The following is a 19,727-nucleotide window of genomic DNA, read 5'->3' as shown; positions in this document are numbered from 1 at the left end:
GGTTTTTTCTGGAAGTTTATTCTGGTGTTCTTATTGTTGTAGTTTGTCAATAAACTTTCTTTTTTTTCCCTTTTAAATTTTATGCCAGTTTTGCTCTTGTTCTAATCCATATCTCACAGCAAGAGATAAGTAATTTTCTTAGTTACTAGTTTAAAACCACGACACAAGGTCACACTGAACTGATGTTCCCAGATGGATGTTGGATCACAGACACTGAAGTCCTGTTGCAGCAGGTCAGCAAGATCTTTGCATGTGCCATGAGGAGTCAGGGTTCTTGTGAGAGCCCTGTTGAATGTATCAGAACATATAACTCCTTGATGTGACTGCTAAACAGTAATTCTAACCCTAAAATGGGACCAACACCATCTCATCAGACAAAAGAATCGGTGAATTTGTTGACATCTGCTCTTATTGAATGCTGCCAACATTTCAGGCTTCACCAACAGAGTTATTAATATTATGTTTTCTTACATATTACAGAGAGCTCTAAACATAATGATAAATCAGTAATTCTTCCTACTTTTGTACCAGCATTATATCATTAGTTATGTTCACATTATTTTTCATCTTAAATATGTATGAGGTATCAGTTAAGAAGATCTTCAGCCTGCATTTTCTCAAATTTTAATGCTAATCCCAGCTGCCTGAAACAGACTGACCTTCAGGATAAGATACTGAACCAGCTGGGACAAGGTCTTAACCTGCACTTTGAACCCTGGTTTTAAATTTCTTTGATTTATCTCAGCACTAATCTAACCCACACTGGGTTAGATCCAGATTAGGTGATCCACACCTAATCTGGGAGTGGATCAGATTACCTCACTGACAGTTTTCAGTACTGGCATATCAAGGCTTGGTCCTGTAGAGGTCAGCTGTAAAAACAGTAGTTCAGCCCATTTTGCAAATTCTAACTCTCACCATAAGTGTAATCTTAATTCCATTTGCATTTCAGATCATGTTTTGAAATTAAGCATAAAGGTAAAACGTATGCTGTGAGAGCTTGTAAAACAGATGCTTCACAAGGATTTGACCAAGCAATGATGGAGCACATGTGAGTGTGGAAGGTTTGCAGATGACCTCCAGAGGTCCCTACCCACCCTAACAATTGTATCTGTGTATCTGTATTACAGGTTCACAAAAATCAGTCACAGTGGGCAATGCTGGTGTGTGGGATAATGAAGTTCTGTCACCATTGTGACCTTTTCTATTGCCAGATGATGCTACCTTGATTAGACAACTGTTTAATCCAGTTTAATCTAGTAGAGAGGTTTTAAAAAAAATCCTACAATTCTCTTGTCTAGATAAAAAGTTCATTATGCAAGTTTGGGTTTCTAAATTTGGTAACTGATAAGTAGTGGGATTACTGGAGTCTTTTGTTTGTTTGTTTTTTGTTTCATTTTTGTTGTTGTTGTTTTAATATTTTAAAGACAAGAAAAGTCTCGGCTATTTATAAAAATAGAATCAATATAAAGTAAAATGAAAATAACTGTAAATAATTTCTTAAGTCCTGAATAAGAGACTTGACATGCAAAAGCTTTTGGAGAATGTTTCCTAACCTCTAATTTTCAGCAATTCTGTGCACTGTGATCAGTATAGACTGCTGAAAAATATTTCTGTCCCGATACATTTCTAGGACATGTGACTGTCTCATGACTGCTAAATTTATTGCAGCATTTTTTAAGGGGAAAATCAAAGTATTTTTTCTTTCCTCCAAACTAAATATTCTGAAATATTTTTGTTTTGTAGTCAATATTTCAACTTTGTCTTTACTAATATATAGTTGTATCAATATTGACTTAACTAATAGCACACATTATCAGCAAAATGGCCAATAAACATGGAATTGATAGATTGTTCCTCCAAGAAGCTGAACTGATGAGAGTCAAGTATAATTATGGTACAATATTATTTACATACAAGGAAGGAGATGAATTTCTACCGCCTGAGCCAAGAAGTAACAAATAATACAAGCTAGTTTTCTTGTTCAGAAGTACAGATATGTCTTGTAGCAATCTCTGCTGCTTTCTGCTTTATTTCTCTCAGACTACTGATACCCATCAACTGTGTAGAAGGTTTGAGTAAGAAAAACAGCTCTTGTCTCCCTTCAGACAGCATAAGTAATCCTAATGCAGCATAATCTATCTGGTAAATCAGTTGTGAAATGAGGACTGGGAGACCATTGCTCCAAAGTTCTCTGAAAATGGAACCACCTTTAAACCTGGAATCTGCACCAGAGTGTTGCCATGCCATGCTATAGATTATAAATATATAAATTAAAAAATAAATTATCACTAGTGCTCTTAAATAATAACTGTAGAACAAGATGAGTAAGTTGGAAAAAACAAGACATTGAAAAATTGGGAAAAGTGCAATATAATCATTAACTGAGGAAGACCCTTGTACTAAATGACAAGTTTGTAGGGTCAGCCAGTGACTTTCTGCTGTGAGTAGGCAGATGTTTATATATTTTGTATATAATCACAGTATGTAAACCAGGCTATTTGCTCAGATTTATTTTTAATACTGTCCCTTTTTATGATTGAATAAAACCTTAAAAAAAAAAAAAAATCACAGCCCATGGACATTTACCTAGCTTCCTTGTTCATCATCAGCCACCAAGATCTCATTTTTTTCCTATCATTCCTATCAAAGTTGCAATTTCTTGAGCAACTTGCCTTGTAACAGAAACAAGGCTAAGGAGAAAGTTCAGTGAAATAAGGTGTTTATTGGGAAGCTCCTATTTGGCTGTATGAAACTTAAAACTCCAGAGGCTTATTTAAAGTCTTGTAGGCCTTAACATTTAAAGTTTTATAGGCCTGGTGTGTGTTTAGAGATATCTATACAACCAAAAACACCTATTGGATTGGCAAGTCATTGCCTCCAAATATGAAAATATTATTCACGTACAATTTTCCTGTTTTTGTATTTAACCAGCAGTAGCAAGTGATTGAACAAGTGATTAGTCATCTGTATAGCATAAAGTGAACTTTTTGTAACTTTGTGTATAGCCACAAGAAAACGGGCATGTCTGTGAAAGAATTTTGCATCTTCCCAGTAAATGATCTTCTTTTTTGTAGTTATATATTTACACAGAACAATTAAAAATACATCCTTACCAAAAACCCAAACTGACCAGAAGAAACAACCTCTTTGCTATTTATGTCTATAAAGTGGCATTAACATTCAGTTCTCAGGTGCAACAATGATGTAGACACAGAAATATCACATAGAACAATACCTTATTTTGAAAAGGTCAAATTCACCCCAGCCAAAAAGAAGCTGCCTAAATAAAGACATGTATGATTTTGTTAAAATTTCTTCATTTTGGGATTGAGGCATCGTGAATTCAGATGTAGTCAACTGAATCCTAAAAATGGGATACTTAAGCCACCAAGTTTGGTACTTACTGAATAACTCAAATTCCCACCAGTGCAAAAGAAGTTATCTTTATGTTAAGTCTGGCACACTAAACAAAATAGTTATAAATTGAAGGTGACAACTCTTTTTAGATTAACTGAAAACAGACTATGAGAAAATTTCCACTTCTTTATATTACAGACTAGGGTAATAAATATTCCTTGTTGACTCTTTATTTTTTACTGGTTCCTGTTCAAGATTTGTGATTACTGAAATCATAATATAGAGAATATAGATAAGATCATATATTTTTCATCTTTTTCTGTAGAGCTGGGTGGGTATTTTCCATGATGTTTTTTTGAAGTGCCTTCAAGCAAGGTTATCTATATCACAGTCATGAGGACAGGTTATCAGAACCTGCAGGGTTTCTTGGAGACCACAGGCTCATAAGGTGAATTGGAAAGAAAATGAGAAAAGGTTCAGTGTGTATGTGTGTGTGTCAGTGTTTTGTTTGGTTTTGGTTTTTTGTTTATTTGTGTTCTTGTTTGTTTTGTTGGTTTTTTTAAAGTTGAATTAACACTAATATTTTCTTGTATAGAACCTTCTGACTTTGAGAATTGGCATTTCTGTTAATAACTTGGAAAAAGACAAATTGTAGCTGAAAGTGCTTTTGAAGAGAGCTCTTCCTTGACTTTCCTCAGGCTTGATCCCTAGCACATGTTATTTTTCTTGCATCACAGCTGTCCATCATAAATGTTTTTCTTGTGGTACATGATATATCAAGCTTGATGTTGTAAGTACAGAGTTGTATGGAATTTACTAGTAGACTGTAATATTTACTCCATTCACTTAAACAGCAGTTGTATACAGATATACTGCCTTGTTTATCTGCACAGTTTTTTACCGCTAGGATATATCCAGAAAGTATATAGCTGTAGCAATTGTTGTCATGTATTTCTAGATAAGTTTTCAAACATTAAGACATGGCTATCATCTGAGACAAGTACACACATATTACCATGATTTAGTGTGTACTTTTACATAATCACAGTTTTCAAGGTCTCTGAGCTTTTAAGCTGTCTGCTTCTTTCAAGCCCTTATATTTATATATTTCTATAACGTAGACTTCACTGTCTTAGCATACCAATGTAAACCCAAAGTAACTTTATTGAAATCAGTGGTAATAGATGAGAAGAAAATTATTGTGAGGGATGACTCTGCTGTATACCTACACTATTTTTTAAATATGGGAAGTTTAAGACATGTCAGCACTATCTTAAATTGATGCCTGTATTTTATATTTACATGCCATTACTGTTGCTGAGAATAAACTTCTCTGCCCTCTCCCATGCTGCATCATGCACCATGAATGCAAACTAATTGCAGTAGTAGTGATAGGCTGTGAATATATATATATATATATATATATATATATATATATATATATATATATGTATGTATATGTGTGTGTGTGTGTATTGTGGGAATGGGAATGCATTCCCAAAATTGAAGATTGGAGGAAGCCCACATACTTGAACCAGGACTTTGGCAAACCTCAGAGTGAGTTTTTGCTATTTGCAAGCCAATCTTCCCTCTAAGTAATGCTGAGCTTATATGCTTTATGGTGCTATAGCCTGGTGACAGTGAGATCATGAAACAGCCATTCCCTGTGGCAACAGATAGAGAACTGAAGAGGAAAAAGAATTAGATGCCAGTAAATTAACTTATTAATAATTTTGTGGTAGTATAGTCTTCCTTAGGACTTCTGTTTAAAGACATACTAATGATCTAAAAGTGGATCTTGAAAATGGGTCTGAGCTTCTTGTTGAAAATCGTTCCATTGGCCAAAAAAAAAAAAAAAAAGCAATCACACATTTCTAGCCTGCTGTGCAAGATGTGCAATACTAAAGAATACTAAAGTGGAAATCTGATAACAGATATGGGCTGACTAAGATTGCAGAGTTTAAAGCAGTACAACTTCAAGTTGTGTACTTCTAAAGTAACTTTTTTTTTAAATCACTAGGAACTTATCTGAATAATATATGCTCTGTGATGAATAATCTAGCAAGTGAATGGAAGAGAATACCTGAAAAAGGACATGGTAGTGTGCTAACTGAAATCATGATGTAACTACTAGACACATTTCCACTGCATCAAGAGAGTTTTCTAAATTTTATGAAGTTTGAAGATATTTAAATAAAAATACATGTCACTCTCACAGATATCTCATGTCAGGAATATTAATTTCCCTGTGTGATCCTGTCTTGGTTTAAGACAATTTCAGGGGAGGATGCACTGAAATGAGTTGTCTTCCTTTTTGGTCTTAACCACTCCTTTTTCACCAATAAGTAGAGCAAATGTGAGTAGGTATAAGTGGAAAAGTAACAGTTTGCTTAAAAATGAAACAGCAACAGGAGAAAAAAATTGGTGATAATCACTAGTTATAAAGTTGCTGAATCTCCCTGACTCCCTAAGGTGAGCTCTGTAGATGACCTCCAGGAGCAAAGGCACAAAAGGGACAAACCCTTCCCCAAAGATGGGGCCCTGCATAGACAACCACATGGCCCAAGAGACAAAGATGGCAGACAAGTGCTGCTGGGCTCAGCCCTTCCCCTGGAACAGAACACCGGGAAGGCAGGAGCTTAGGAAGCAGTTCTGGTGCCAGCTGGGGGTGCTGGCACTGCCTGGGAGCTCCGGCCTGACAGAGTCAGCCTCCCCAGTTCCTGTGGGCGGCCATGGCTGGGCCTGTGCCTGTGAGGTCAGTGCTGCTGCCCGCTGCCTCCTCCTGCTGCCCTCTGGACTCCAGGGCTGTCAGCGCTCCTGTCACTGCCTCAATTTGGGGAGGAAGAAAGTCGACCAGTCAAGCACTGTGGAATAGTGCTGTGAAATTCACTCTGAAACAGTTTTGCAAAATGCAGCCTCTCATGAAGCAACCTCCCTGCAGAGCCCAGAGGGAAACAAAAGAAGTCTTCTGCCTTGTACTGTCCCACCTTCCCTGTGAGAGCAAAAGAGAAACGCAAGAGGCTTTCTGCCTGAATGCCCCTGACCTTAAGAAGGTGCTGGTGAAACGTGGAAAAACTCTTTATAACCCACAAAGTAAGTTATAATAGTATGGTATGTATTTATTCAGTGCTGTATTTATTCAGAGCCTGGGAGATAAAAAAAAAACAACTCTGCACACTCTTGGAGACTTGTGCTTTTCTTTTTATTCTCTACAAACTAGGACTACACAATATGTCTAATACATATTAATTTCCTAACCCTGCCTGTCCCCACTTTGTATTCAAATTAGCTCCACGCTTCTTTGCAACTGTGCCCTGCTCCTTGTTGGTCACTCTGGTGGTCGTCTGGGGATCTTCTGGGATGAAGTAAACAGTCTACCTCTCAACTGTACTTCTCACCTTGTCTCCTTGACTATGCTCTTTTTTACTCATTTGGTCATCTTCTAGACTTTGATACTAGTTTTCCTGGCTTAGGGGTCCAAAGAACCCCCTTATGCCTGTGGTGCCCTTGTCCTTGCATCCTTTTTGCTTATCTTTATCTTACCTTGTAGCCTTGCTCTTTTCCTGTTCTTGTAAGCACAGTAAATGTTTAGGCATTTCATACGGCTTTTTAGTCAAAGCATTTCTTGATGCTTGATTCTTAATTCTTAATTTCTCTGTTTCACTGGCATCCCCTGATGTCCTCAAGTCTGTTTCTGGCTACAGGTCTTCAAGAGACAGCAGTAGTTTTGGGTGTATGACAGTAGCACAGATAGCTATGGAATACAGTAACATTTTGAGTTACCCAGGCCAGGTCCCTATTTTTAGATTTGTGAATGAGATAATTACAGTAAGTACAGGACATTAACTGCAGTTCTTCACATACCTTATGTAGAAAGAGAATTTCTTTCCCAACCAGGGTGGGTGGAAGAGAGTGCAGGCTTGCCTGAAGAACTCATCAAAATTGTAAAATTTTGTTAGGTGTAGTAATCACAGATTTATAAATACACATACTTTTTATGTATTGTACCATGTACACAAAGACTTTTAATAGGACTGGAAATATCTTTAAAAGAAAGCTACGGAAGCAACAGAGAAATAAAAAGAATAAAAAGCTTCATAAATAAGAGCAATGTGTTTTTTTAAAATTGTGGCCCTTATATAAAGTATATAAAAAGAACCTGGTTCTGGAAAGTGGTTTCTGGAAAGCCATACATACATGCATGTTATGTACTAAGGAGCTCATACATGATGTACTTACAGCATTATAGTCATTGCCTTGCACAAAACTGTGGCCCTAATCTTTGCTAAAAGTACATACTTTCTCCCTGTAACTACTGGTTAAATGAATGAACCTGCATACAGTCAGCAATGCATCAACCAAGCCAGTGTGACTAGGCTCTGTGGTGGATGGAATCTGAATAAATCAATAAGACATGAATTAATTAATTTCAGGCATGTGTAGTCTTATGATGGTTGCATTACATTAACTACTCATCACTGTCTTTTTACTTGGATTATCACAGTCATTTGTGTCTTACTTAAAAGATGTGGTAATACCTTTAGAATAGGGCCTGTCTTCCTGTCTGATCAGTCCAGCGGGACTTTGGTTCTGCTTGTAGGTATCACTGAGTTACAGAGAGCTGATAACATTAATGCTGCTGAAATGACTGAATGGCAAGAGCTTTATGTAGAGTTTTGCTCAGCTCCTTGCATAATCAACTTATAGCTGTTGTCAGCCCTACCTCTTTTGTGTCTGGCTCTTTGACGTGTGGTTACTGCACAGTTGGCTGCACAGAGGCAGCAAAAATTGGTAAATGGTAAAATTCTTCCTGAGTTAGAAGTATAGTTGCATGTGATGAGAGTATGTACATCTGCAGAGACTGTGCTAGTAAATAAACTTATTTCCCCAGTGATATTACTTTACCCTGTGTTCTTACTCAGAGATATATTAATCTTTCTGAAATATGAAAAGGAATAGTAGTAGAAGGATAGGAAAACAAAAAGCACTGATCCTCATGATCTCTGGTGTCTTCTATTGAATTATGTACCAATAATATTCATTGCATGAAAAAATCCTCAAAAGGCTCTGGTCAAATTATTGTCTTGGCTGTAACACAATAGTACAATCTAGGAGGAGAAAAAACCCTTTCAGTTCTCCCAGGGTGACAGACACCATGATGCAATGTTTAACACTGTTTTCTAGAGTTATATTTCTCTTTATGGCAGGACATATATGTTATCATGCCAACCTCACCCTATCAGGAGTCCATCAGGGCTCATATAAATTTTGGATCCTGGTCTGCCAGCTGCAGCTGCTAGAATTATATTCCACTTATGATCCCTGTAAGCTTGCTGGTGATGGAAATGGACTAAGACTGCATGATCCTTTTTCTAGCCAAGAGAAAAATGGGCTAGTCTTGGACTTTTAATTTACAGAAGCATTATGGAAAGAAAAACAGTGAAAAATCCTAATGAACTAGGAGGGAATAAATGCTCTTATAGGTTAGCTGTAAGCTGGAGAGGAGCACTTTTAGAGCTTTCTAAATTGCAAGACAAAAGAGAAAGGAAGAGCCTGACACTGAAAATTGGACAAAGATGTGAGAAAAAAGATAAAGGAAGACTAATACTTGAGAAAACGTGGAGATGACACAGATAGAACTGGTGGAAAAGGAGGGTGAATAAAAAGGAACAAAGAAGAAAAAATAAAAATATGTGAACAGAATGAAAAAAGAAAAAGAGAAATGCCAGCAAGGAGTCGAAATGGGTTGTACAGATGACACTGCAGGAGGGAAGAAAACTGAGGGAAGGAAACATGTACATTCTGTTTCTATAGGATGATGCTGCAGCAGCACTGGCAAGACTGCCTGATGGAGGGGGAGACATCTCAAAGGTCTGTACATTCATAGGATACAAGAGCAACAAGTAAACTCCTTGTGGCCCCTCAGGTGAAAAAGAAAGCAAAAGGCAGAATGTTTGTCCAAACTTATGACTTTCAAAGCATGTACACAGATGACTTCCAGAATAATCAGTATGATGGAAAAACCAAACCAAACAACAACAAAAACAAAAACCAACCAACCAAACAAAAAAAACCCACAGAAAACCAAGCCCCCTCCAAAAAATCCACAAAAAACCCCCAAACTTGAAAGTACAGCTGAACTGGCATGTTTAGTGTTTTATTTCTATTCAAGATTGAAAACTTGGCCAAGGCAATTTCAATTTAGCTACCTGGAAAATATTCTGGAAAATATAATTTACTGACAATTTTTATTGTGTAAGAATTATGTATTTCAGTCAGCAGGGCTTAGATAATTTCTAATCTTCTGTCTTTATCCCAAATGGCTGTCACTGTCTTGACTTGAATGTTTCCTTTGACGTCCACAGTGACCTTTGCTATGGGAGAGCTTACAGACAAGAGAAAAGACTGACAACACTCTCACAAATCTATCCAAACCCTGAACTTCAGTGATTCTTTGAACCAGAAACCTTCTTTTGGCATGAACAAATGTTACCTGTCAGTTTGGCCGTGCTTATGACTTGTTAAAGGTCCACTGTCAGAATCTTTTTCAATTCCTCTGCCATTCCTTGTGGCTAGGTTTTGCTCCTCTGTGAAGAAGAAATCTTCCTGAAGAGACAGCAAAGAAAGAACCTGAACAGTGACCTTCGATACCATTTACATACCGTGAAGTGCTTGCCAGGTAATTTTGCAAGGCTGTTGAGGCAGTGTTGCAAAGTGCTTGTATGGAGCACATACTAAATAGATAATGATTTAAAATTGTTCATGGTTCCAGCAGTTGCTTGTTTTTATTTTCCTATGTGTTATTGCAATTATGGCAAAGAAATGTTAGGAAATTTCTTAAAAAATAAATAACTACATGAATGAAAGATAAAATGGACAGTTTGAGAGGAAAGACTGAGTCCACCAGTGCAAAGAATGTCACCAGTAAGAATAATTTTGAAAGATGGCGGCTGCAGTAAAAAGAAACATTTTAAAACAGTGTGTTGAGGCAGTATTCCAATTCTGGCTCAGAAGGAAGTGTGTTACTTACTGAATTATGAGCTCAACATCCTTTTTAAAGATGGTATTTTCTCTTTGCATTGCAAAGGAAGGGAACAGAAGCCTTCCAGTAAACTGATGTATGGTCTTCAGCTGAATTGCCATTGGTAGACTGTTAAAATATTTTAAGACATATATTTCTTTAAAGATAATGTAATAGATTTGTAAATTTTGCAATATAATGAAATTACTGGGAATTTGAGTTGATGTTGATCACACAGAATGAATATGAGAGATAAAGGCCTTCTTAGAACAATAAGGAAAAAAAGGGTGAAGATGTGATGGAGAGCTTTGGAGAGGAGAGGTTAAGTAGGTGGACTTGGGGCCTTTGCCATCACACAAGGAAAAAATGGTCAGAAGCTGTTTGCTTCATCCCATTTCATCCTCTGCTGTCTGCCTTCTGATCTGCTGAAAACAATAGAATAGGGACATGTGGTACTCTAAAGTAGTATGTTAAACCCTAGATAACATACCCAACTTTTAAGTGGTGAGCCAGTCCAGCATAGAAAACATGCTCACAAATCTACTTTCTAATGCATTCTGACTCTGTGGAAAAAATATATGTCAGCACTGCTTAAAATGAACTAGTTAATGACAGTCTAGTAGCCACTTCACGTATCTAAATTAGAAAACTTTGTATGTACTGCAAAGAAATCTGTTCTATATGTAAACTTCCCCATTTTTGTTTTGAATGCTGCCTGCACCATATAACAGCACATTTTAGAAAATAATATAGCATACAGCAACACATTTAATAAATAATATAGTAATTGTATTATTTCAAACAAAGCATTTTTTTTCTCATTTTGGTTTTCATAAATTACTCTCTTGTAGTAATGATATTCAGCCAGTGGGAATTTATATTTTCTACATGTTTTTTAAACGATTGTCACAGTTCTTTATTTTTATTTTATTGGTAATCATGTTAGTTATATTTGTGGTTATGCTGATTTTCCATGTTCTTTAATCCAATATGTACTGATACGGAATTGCTACCACAAAAGACAAAACTGAAATAGGTAAAATTGTGCCTTTGGATGACAGTACAAACTGTGTGTGCTCAGAAGTGACATCACAAGTACCCAGACTTTAACTTCTAGGTACAAGGAGTCATGAAGATGCTGGATTCTCAGACATTCCCTCTTCCAGGATTACCAAACATTGGAGGTTCCAGCTTTAAACCATACACTGCATGGTGCTTCATACATAGCCCCAGTGACTGGAGAGCAAAGAATTCTCTGTCTGGATTGTTTCTTTTTGTTCTTGGGTAGTTTCAGATTGATAGCATTGATGATGCAGCAAACCACCTCTATAATCAGAAGTGATACAAACAGAAATATATAGAACCCTGTCTAAAATGAGTGTTACAATTTTTTCTGATAAAACTGTAAGGCAAACGGTGGAATTAATTTCAGTGAACATTTAAATATATATTGCAGGTCTCTACTGCCTGGATAGATACCTCAGGTTTTCTTCAGATTCAGAAAAGAGTAATAGTCACCCCTGGGGTGCACTTCATCTTATCCTGCTGTTGACATCTAAAATTAATCATACTCTGGAATTGCCTATATATTTTTTTCATCTCTACAGAAAAATATAGCAAAATTAATTCAGACCTGGGTATCTATATTTCAGATGGCTTAAAATCATTGAAATTAAATAATCTGCAGCAGCTCTCCTCTTCCAAGAGTCTTCCCACTATGGGAAGAATGTTAGAGAGAATACTTTCTTTTTCCACAAGATCTAGTAACATTTTTCAGACTTATTTTTATTTGTTCATTATGCAAAGACCTTTTGGATGTATATAGAGCACTAAATAAATTGTAACTTGCTTGTGAAAAAAGAACATTTTTTGCTTGTCTGGGAGAGAAAACAAGAGAAGTCACTGGATCAGAATTAACATGGAAAAAAATTGATGGAACTAGTGTCCCTGCTGTGTCACAGGGAAGAGGAAAGCTCAGTAATTCATTGCAATAGAACCCAAAACTGAGCAAGGTACTTAGACAGTCTTCCAGAAATGCTTAGCAATGGGTTTGTGTCTGTTGGTGCTATTCAACATTGGCCCTGGCAACATGTTACTTTCCCCATTTTTATACTTTAAAACCAATGTAGTTGGTGTCAGTTCTATTTTATTCTAATGGAGGCATAAATCTTTGCCCTAGCACATAGTAGTAAAATAAAGTCTGAGTAAGTAAACCTGCTGGGGCAAAACATTCTACATTTCTATAAAGTGTTCATTTAGTTTTGAAAAGCAACATATTTTTTTCTCTCAGATTTGACACATGCAATTTTATTTTCAGTGTTTATGAATTGTCTGTTCTTTTGGCAAGTAGCAGACAGTGTACAGTAAGCTATTTTATTACGTTGTAAAAAAATTGGCAGCTACATATTTAAAGAGACAAAAATATTTGGATTAATTAGATGGTATTTTATATTTGACAAGAATTTCTTAGAAAGTAACTGTGAGGCCTTCACTGCAATGGGAATTAAAGTGGTTTCAATTTTCTATTTTATGAGATAGACAACAGCTGCTCTTTGTAGGATGAGTGCAGTAGGTTAATAACTGGGTCAGTGTTCCATTCATGTCACTGTTTCCTTTCTAAGGGGAAGGATTGTGCAGAAAATATGGCTGAAAATTACAAAACTTGGGGGTTTGTCTTTGCTATTTTACAATGAGTCGTCAATAGATGTTTAATATTTTCTAATTTACATGCCTGCAAACTTCCTTAAATTTATCTATTCCTCAATTACTATAAACTGTAATAACAGTTCTATTGATCAGCAAATGCCTTCAAGGCATAGTCTCATTGATGTTAAATTATGAAACAGTAGAGAAGGGTGAATCATATTTCTGGAACATAAAATGTGAATTCTTTTGAAGATCCATAAAGATGTAGAATCTAATTCAGTTCCTCATTGCTATGTTTTCACTTCAAAGTCCAATAGTAGCAAACTTAGCTTTTCCCTGGAGCATTCAGGTGTAACACTGAGGATGTAGAGGAAACAGATCTGAGGCAGAAGAAAGTGCTATTTTCAAACAGTTTCAATAGAAGTGCTGTAGTTTAATATATGTACCCACATGTTACTGGCTTTTTGATATAATGATTGTGTTGAGACACAGCAAGTTTCAAAGTCTGGTTTGTTCTCACAATGCACAGGAATTCCTTTTCCACAGTATGTTGGCTAACCTGTATTCATCTGCAGGGTCTCAGGTTTATTGAATAATGAAGGCTCTTTGAAGTTGATATTTTATTCTTACCTCTTAATAGTTTCAGCATTTCTTCAAAAATACTATAGTATCACAGATATCCTTTAACCAAAATCTGTTTTTTGGTGTCAATGCAGTTCAATGTCTAGACCCTAGCCTATTGTGGAGTTGCAAAAGAAGTGGCCTATATTCTTCTGTTTAGCAAAATTTTAATGAAAATGAAGATGTGAAAGAGACAAAATCTCCTGTATAAAGTGAAGGAAAGACTTTAAAGCATAGGGATATTGGAAAAGGACAGAGAAAAGACTAAGTGAGGAAACAATTGATACATCTCAAGATCATGTTGAAGACAATAATGGAAATGTCAAAAAACAAATGCAGGTTTCAGCTGTTTCAGAGAAGATTGAGAAGACAGGAATCTGTCTCTCTTAAGTTTTCTGCTTAGGGCAAATAATCCATATGGTGAACATCCATCCATTCTGCTGCAGTTCACACCCTGTTGTAGTGTTACTTTTGGTGGGAAGAGCCTCTGTAGTGAACTGTTGAGAATTACGGAATAATTCCATAATTAATAAAGGAAGATTTGTTGCCTTCCTGGGGCCCAGGTAAGAGACATGACCAAGAAACTTCCCAGACTGGTATGGCCCACAGATTATTACAGCATTTGTGACTCTGTATTTAGGGCATAAGTACATGTATTATGAAAAGCCTAAGGAAGGAGCATGTGTGTCAAAGCTTCCTGTGCTCCTTGTTTACAGGATGTCCTGGGGTGACACAGGACCCAGGAGCACACATCAGAAGCAGCACAATTACAGTAGTGATATTTTGCAGGTACAGAAACAGAATAACTTGAATGTCTAGAGCAAATGTCTATAAGTAAAGGGTTCTTTCAGTAGCTATTTGATTTTACTAACCTTGACCTTCACCATACACACATGCCCTAGCTTTTCCACATTGTAAGCTTGGAAGACAGCCAATAACAAGGAAAAACTTAATTTCCTGCTTTATGATTTCATTATGATATGGCTGATAATTTTTTTCCCCCAGTCTCTTATGAACAAAGCTGAACAATTTTGTAATTTTTAGCCTATTCTAACTCTTACAGTTGTGTACTGGTCTGTACAGCCAATGACTAATCTGTTTTGGTTGAGCAGACCTAGCAAACTATTTGTGCTATCTCAGAATTAATGAATATGTTGAGTTGGAAGGGTCCCACAAGGATCATCCAGTCCAACTCTTGGCCCCGCACAGAACATCCCCAGGGGTCACACCATATCCCTGAGAGGAGTGTCCAAATGCTTCTTGAACTCTGTCAGGCTGGTGCTGTTACCACTGACATGGAGAGCCTGTTCCAGTACCCAGCCATCCTCTGGGGGAAGAACCTTTTCGTAATATCCCATCTAAACCTCCCCTGACACAACTTCAGGACATTCCCTCAGGTCCTGCTGTTGATCACCACAAAGAGATGAATTACTGCCCCTCCTCTTCCCCTCAGGAGGAAGCTGTTACTGCAATGAGGTCTCCCCTCAGTCTCCTCCATGTTGACCAGACCAAGTGCCCTCAGCCACTCCGTACATGGCTTCTCCTCAAGGTCCTTCACAATCTTCATTGCCCTCTTTGGCCACTCTAACAGCTTTATATCTTTCTTATATTGTGGCATCCAAAACTGGCCAAAATATTCAAGGTGAGATCACACCAGTAGAGAGTAGGGCTGGACAATCACCTCCCTTTGCCATGCTGGCAGATGATGGGAAGTGACTCTGTGAGCTCTTCTGGCACTTCCCTCAGTGTCCCTGAGTGTATCCCTACAGACCCAAAAGATTTATATGTGTCTCAGTGGTGTAGCACATCACTGACCATTTTACCCTTGAATTATGTGAGCTTCACTTTATTCTCTGTCTTCCAGCTCAAAATAATTCCATTTACTCTAGTCAGTTTTACTTCTAAAACAAAAATTAGCTCATATTATGAAGAAAAGAGAAAAGAAAATTTCATGGTCTTCATTTTGGCATAGTAAAGTCCCTATTTTGGGTACATTTGCAATGTCTATTCAACTGCATCACACTTAGACTGTGATTCAGGAAAAATAAACTGCCCTCCAAGCCCTAAGGACAAATCTATTTACAAATCTATTCACATTTCTAAACTAGAAGCCATTGTAGTTGAGCACTGATGGCTAGAAAAATTCAAACAAAAAGGGAACAACTTTTCCATGGCACATTATTCTGTGATGGAGAATAGCAATCTATGTGGATGGATTCTGACATAAGGTCACATAAATAGTATCACACAATGTATGACATAAAGAAAGAGTGCCCTGTGAGACATGGAGAGAGGAATTTAGAGTGAGAGAGAAAAATGGAAAACACAGTTTACAATAACTTACCACTTGTTTGAATGTTACTCTGAAACAAGTAACTGGAATTTTTCTGAGCTGTTGATAAATTTTGTGATCCTTTCTAGCCGTTCCTTTCCTAGAATGGGTTAAAGGCTTTGTTTAGGTTCTTAATTTCTTGTATGGCCTTTTACAGTGGGCTTGGGAAGAGGATTTGTTTCTAATCGCTATTAGAGTTGTATTTTAGACATGTTTTGATGCATCAGTATATGGATACTTGGGGTTTATTACTCTTTATCTCACTAGTTGCTGATATCTCTCCTGCCCTTAGGGTCAGAACTGGATGGCTATAGCCATTCCAACTGTAACCTCAAGCATCTAACCACAATGCTAAGTGTGGGAACAATGCTCCACATAATTTCTCTGTAACCAAACTCATTTAGCTGTAACAATCCCTTGTAGAGTTATCTGGAACATAGCAGAGTGGCAGGTGGCGAATGTTACTCAGACTGGGCATTTATCAGTGTGTGGTGAGAAAGTGCATTGTGCCTCACTTGTTTTGTATATTCTTTTATCATTATTATTATTATTCTTTTCCTTTTCTTTTCTATCCTATTAAACTATCTTTATCCTGATCCATGAGTTTTAACTTCTTTCTCATTTGCTCCCCCACCCTATTGTGGGCGAGTGGACAGCTGTGCATTCAGCTGCCTGGCGGGTTAAACCACAATAATTAGAAAGGTCCTTAACTCAGTTCATAAGAAATTAACATAACACTGTTACATCCACTTGGCAAATATTTCTTGGCCATATAAGAAAAGCAGAAAGCCTGTTTAGCCCTAAGGAGAAATTTTGAACAACTTTACTTGGTGAATCTTCTTTTCACATTCATTTGATTTGTCCAGGTTCACTTTTTCTTGTGGGAATTTCATTCTTCCTGGAACATCTCTTCTCTAAAAGTTACTTGTTGCCACACAGGTTGTATGAGAATACCCACAATACAGCCAGCCATCACTGAACTATGGCCACAGCTTTGTTAATGTCCCTCCACCTTCTACTCAACATATATCTCATACAGAGCATCTGAAGTTCAGACTTTCCTTATCATTTTCTTAAAGCCTCTGGGTCTCCTCCTTTCTGCAGAAAGCCTTGTTTGCAGCATGTTTGTCTCCTTCAGCCTTATCACTGTAGATTTTACTTGCAAGTACTGGTATTTTTTTCCTCTTTACAGAATGTAGTGTCCACATTTTCAGCATGCTGTTCCCTTAATGCATATGGAAGATATCATTACATTCCAGTGAATAATTTTTAATTGTTAGAGTTCGTAACCCTGAAAACAAACCAAAGCAAACCAACCAACCAAACAAACAAGGAAAAAACCAAACACATCTCCCCTGCCCCCCCAAAAAAAGAGAAGCTTGTACTTTTCTGATCTTCTTAAAAGGGAACATCTCTATAAGCAGCCACCTTGAATTCTCGTATCCATTTCAAACATAATATTTATGCATGACAATATGACAATATGGACACAAAATAAACATTTTTGCTAAAATGTTAGTTTCTTTTGCTGTTTTTATTATTATTTTAGGTTGCAATTTTTATTTCATGTTATAATTATTTCATACCTCAAGTCTTAAACATTCTAAAAATCTTTCTTATTGGAAGTTCATTAACTGGACAATGCAGAAAATCTGATCAAGTCTTCTGTGTTCTATACACTTTTAGCTATAGAATTTTAACCATCAGAATATTTGGAAGGAGTGGAAACATAAAGTAAATAAGATCTTTGACTTTGATTGTAAAAGAATTGGACCATCTTCTCATTATGGTATGAAGCATGAGAGACACAGTTGTATCACAACATCATATTCCAGAGTTGGTCATGACAACAATTTCAGAATTATTTTAATTATTACAAATTATGTCAGCAAACGTAATCTGAAAATGTTTAAGTTTGTAAGAAACAGAGCTGTTGATTTTATTAGTTGTGTTTGTTGCTAGGAAAAAAGCTTTTAAAGCTGCTTGCAGCGTTAATTGCACATTTCTTTTCTGTCTTGCAGAGAATGACATAAAATCACTGATGTGTTTGCTTTAGTTTCCAAAAGTTAATGTAAGGGAATAAAATTTACTTAGCATGAAGTCAATCTTGCTACTGTAAAACACTTTTAATGTTAAAACATTATGATACATTTCTTCTGCATAAGAACAAAAATGTAAGGGGAAGGGTGGAAGAAAACCAGACCTACTTAAATCCTATTATTTAAGAAAAAACAAAATTCATATTTTTTTACCAAATAGTGGCCCACAGTAAACAATGAAGACACAATAGCTTTGAGCTAACTCTTAGTACAAAATCTCCATCCCACAGCTGGATAAACACCCCATGTGCAGGGTGAGCAACTGGCTCATGAGCTGGGCACAAAGGGTTACAGTGACTGGGGTGACATCAGACTGGTGACCTGGCACTAGTGGGGTTCCACAAGCTCCTTCCTTGGCCCTGTGCTCTTCAACATCCTCATAAATGACTTGGACATTGTACAGGAGGGGACACTGAGCAAGTTTGCAGATGGTACAAAACTGGGAGGAGCTGCTGACTCTTTTGAGGGCAGGGGGACCTCAACAAGCTAGAGGACTGGGAAATCACCAATTATATGAATTTTAACAAAGGTAAGATTTGGCCAGATTCTGCACCCGGGATGGGGCAGCTCTGGATGTACAGATGGACAGACTGGGGAATGAGATGCTGGAAAGCAGCTCTGCAGAAAGGGACCTGGGGGTCCTGGTTGGTGGCCAGTTGAATTTGAGTCAGAAGTGCCCTGGCAGCCAGGAGGAGAGCCTGTGTTCTCAGGTGCATCAGGCACAGCATGGCCAGGCAAGGATTGTCCAGCCCTACTCTCTACTGGTGTGATCTCACCTTGAATATTTTGGCCAGTTTTGGATGCCACAATATAAGAAAGATATAAAGCTGTTAGAGTGGCCAAAGAGGGCAATGAAGATTGTGAAGGACCTTGAGGAGTACGGAGTGGCTGAGGGCACTTGGTCTGGTCAACATGGAGGAGACTGAGGGGAGACCTCATTGCAGTTACAGCTTCCTCCTGAGGGGAAGAGGAGGGGCAGTAATTCATCTCTTTGTGGTGATCAACAGCAGGACCTGAGGGAATGTCCTGAAGTTGTGTCAGGGGAGGTTTAGATGGGATATTACGAAAAGGTTCTTCCCCCAGAGGATGGTTGGGTACTGGAACAGGCTCTCCATGTCAGTGGTAACAGCACCAGCCTGACAGAGTTCAAGAAGCATTTGGACACTCCTCTCAGGGATATGGTGTGACCCCTGGGGATGTTCTGTGCGGGGCCAAGAGTTGGACTGGATGATCCTTGTGGGACCCTTCCAACTCAGCATATTGTGAGTCTGTGATTCTGTGATTTATTAGCAGTTGTTGTTACAGAAGGGCTGAAAGGAAGATCTGGGGAACTAGAGGGCTTTCAGGTTATCTCAGTGCTGGGTAGGGTCATTTGACAGATAATCTTGAGTGCCAAGTTGCTGCATGTGCAGAACAGCCAGGGGATGGACCCAACCAGCATGGATTTAGGAAAGGCAGGTCCTGCTTGCCTAACCTGATCACCTTCATTAACAAGGTGACTGGCTAGTAAATGAGCAAAAAGCTGTGGATGTTGTCTACCTAGACTTTATCAAAACTTTTGACACTGTCTTCCATAGCATTCTGCTGGAAAAAATTGGCAGCTCATGCCTTTGACAGGTGCATTCTTTGCTAGATTAAAAACTGGCTG

At 37.6% G+C, this 19,727-nt stretch overlaps 2 long non-coding RNA genes across 2 annotated transcripts in view; both read left to right on the top strand.

Annotated features, from left to right (window-relative positions):
• The window catches only part of LOC147653481 (uncharacterized), a 100,195-nt gene that overhangs the window by 1,241 nt on the left and 79,227 nt on the right, over positions 1 to 19,727 (top strand). The window lies entirely within an intron of this gene.
• LOC147653482 (uncharacterized) lies at positions 9,726 to 16,573 on the top strand. Its single transcript, XR_015286250.1, has 2 exons — positions 9,726 to 10,039; positions 11,499 to 16,573. It is a non-coding gene; the product is annotated as an uncharacterized LOC147653482 (long non-coding RNA).

The sequence above is a fragment of the Cyanistes caeruleus genome, chromosome 4 (genome assembly GCF_971803275.1).
Source record: "Cyanistes caeruleus chromosome 4, bCyaCae1.hap1.1, whole genome shotgun sequence".
Lineage (NCBI taxonomy): Eukaryota > Metazoa > Chordata > Aves > Passeriformes > Paridae > Cyanistes > Cyanistes caeruleus.
This window is presented reverse-complemented; position numbering and strand designations above follow the sequence as displayed.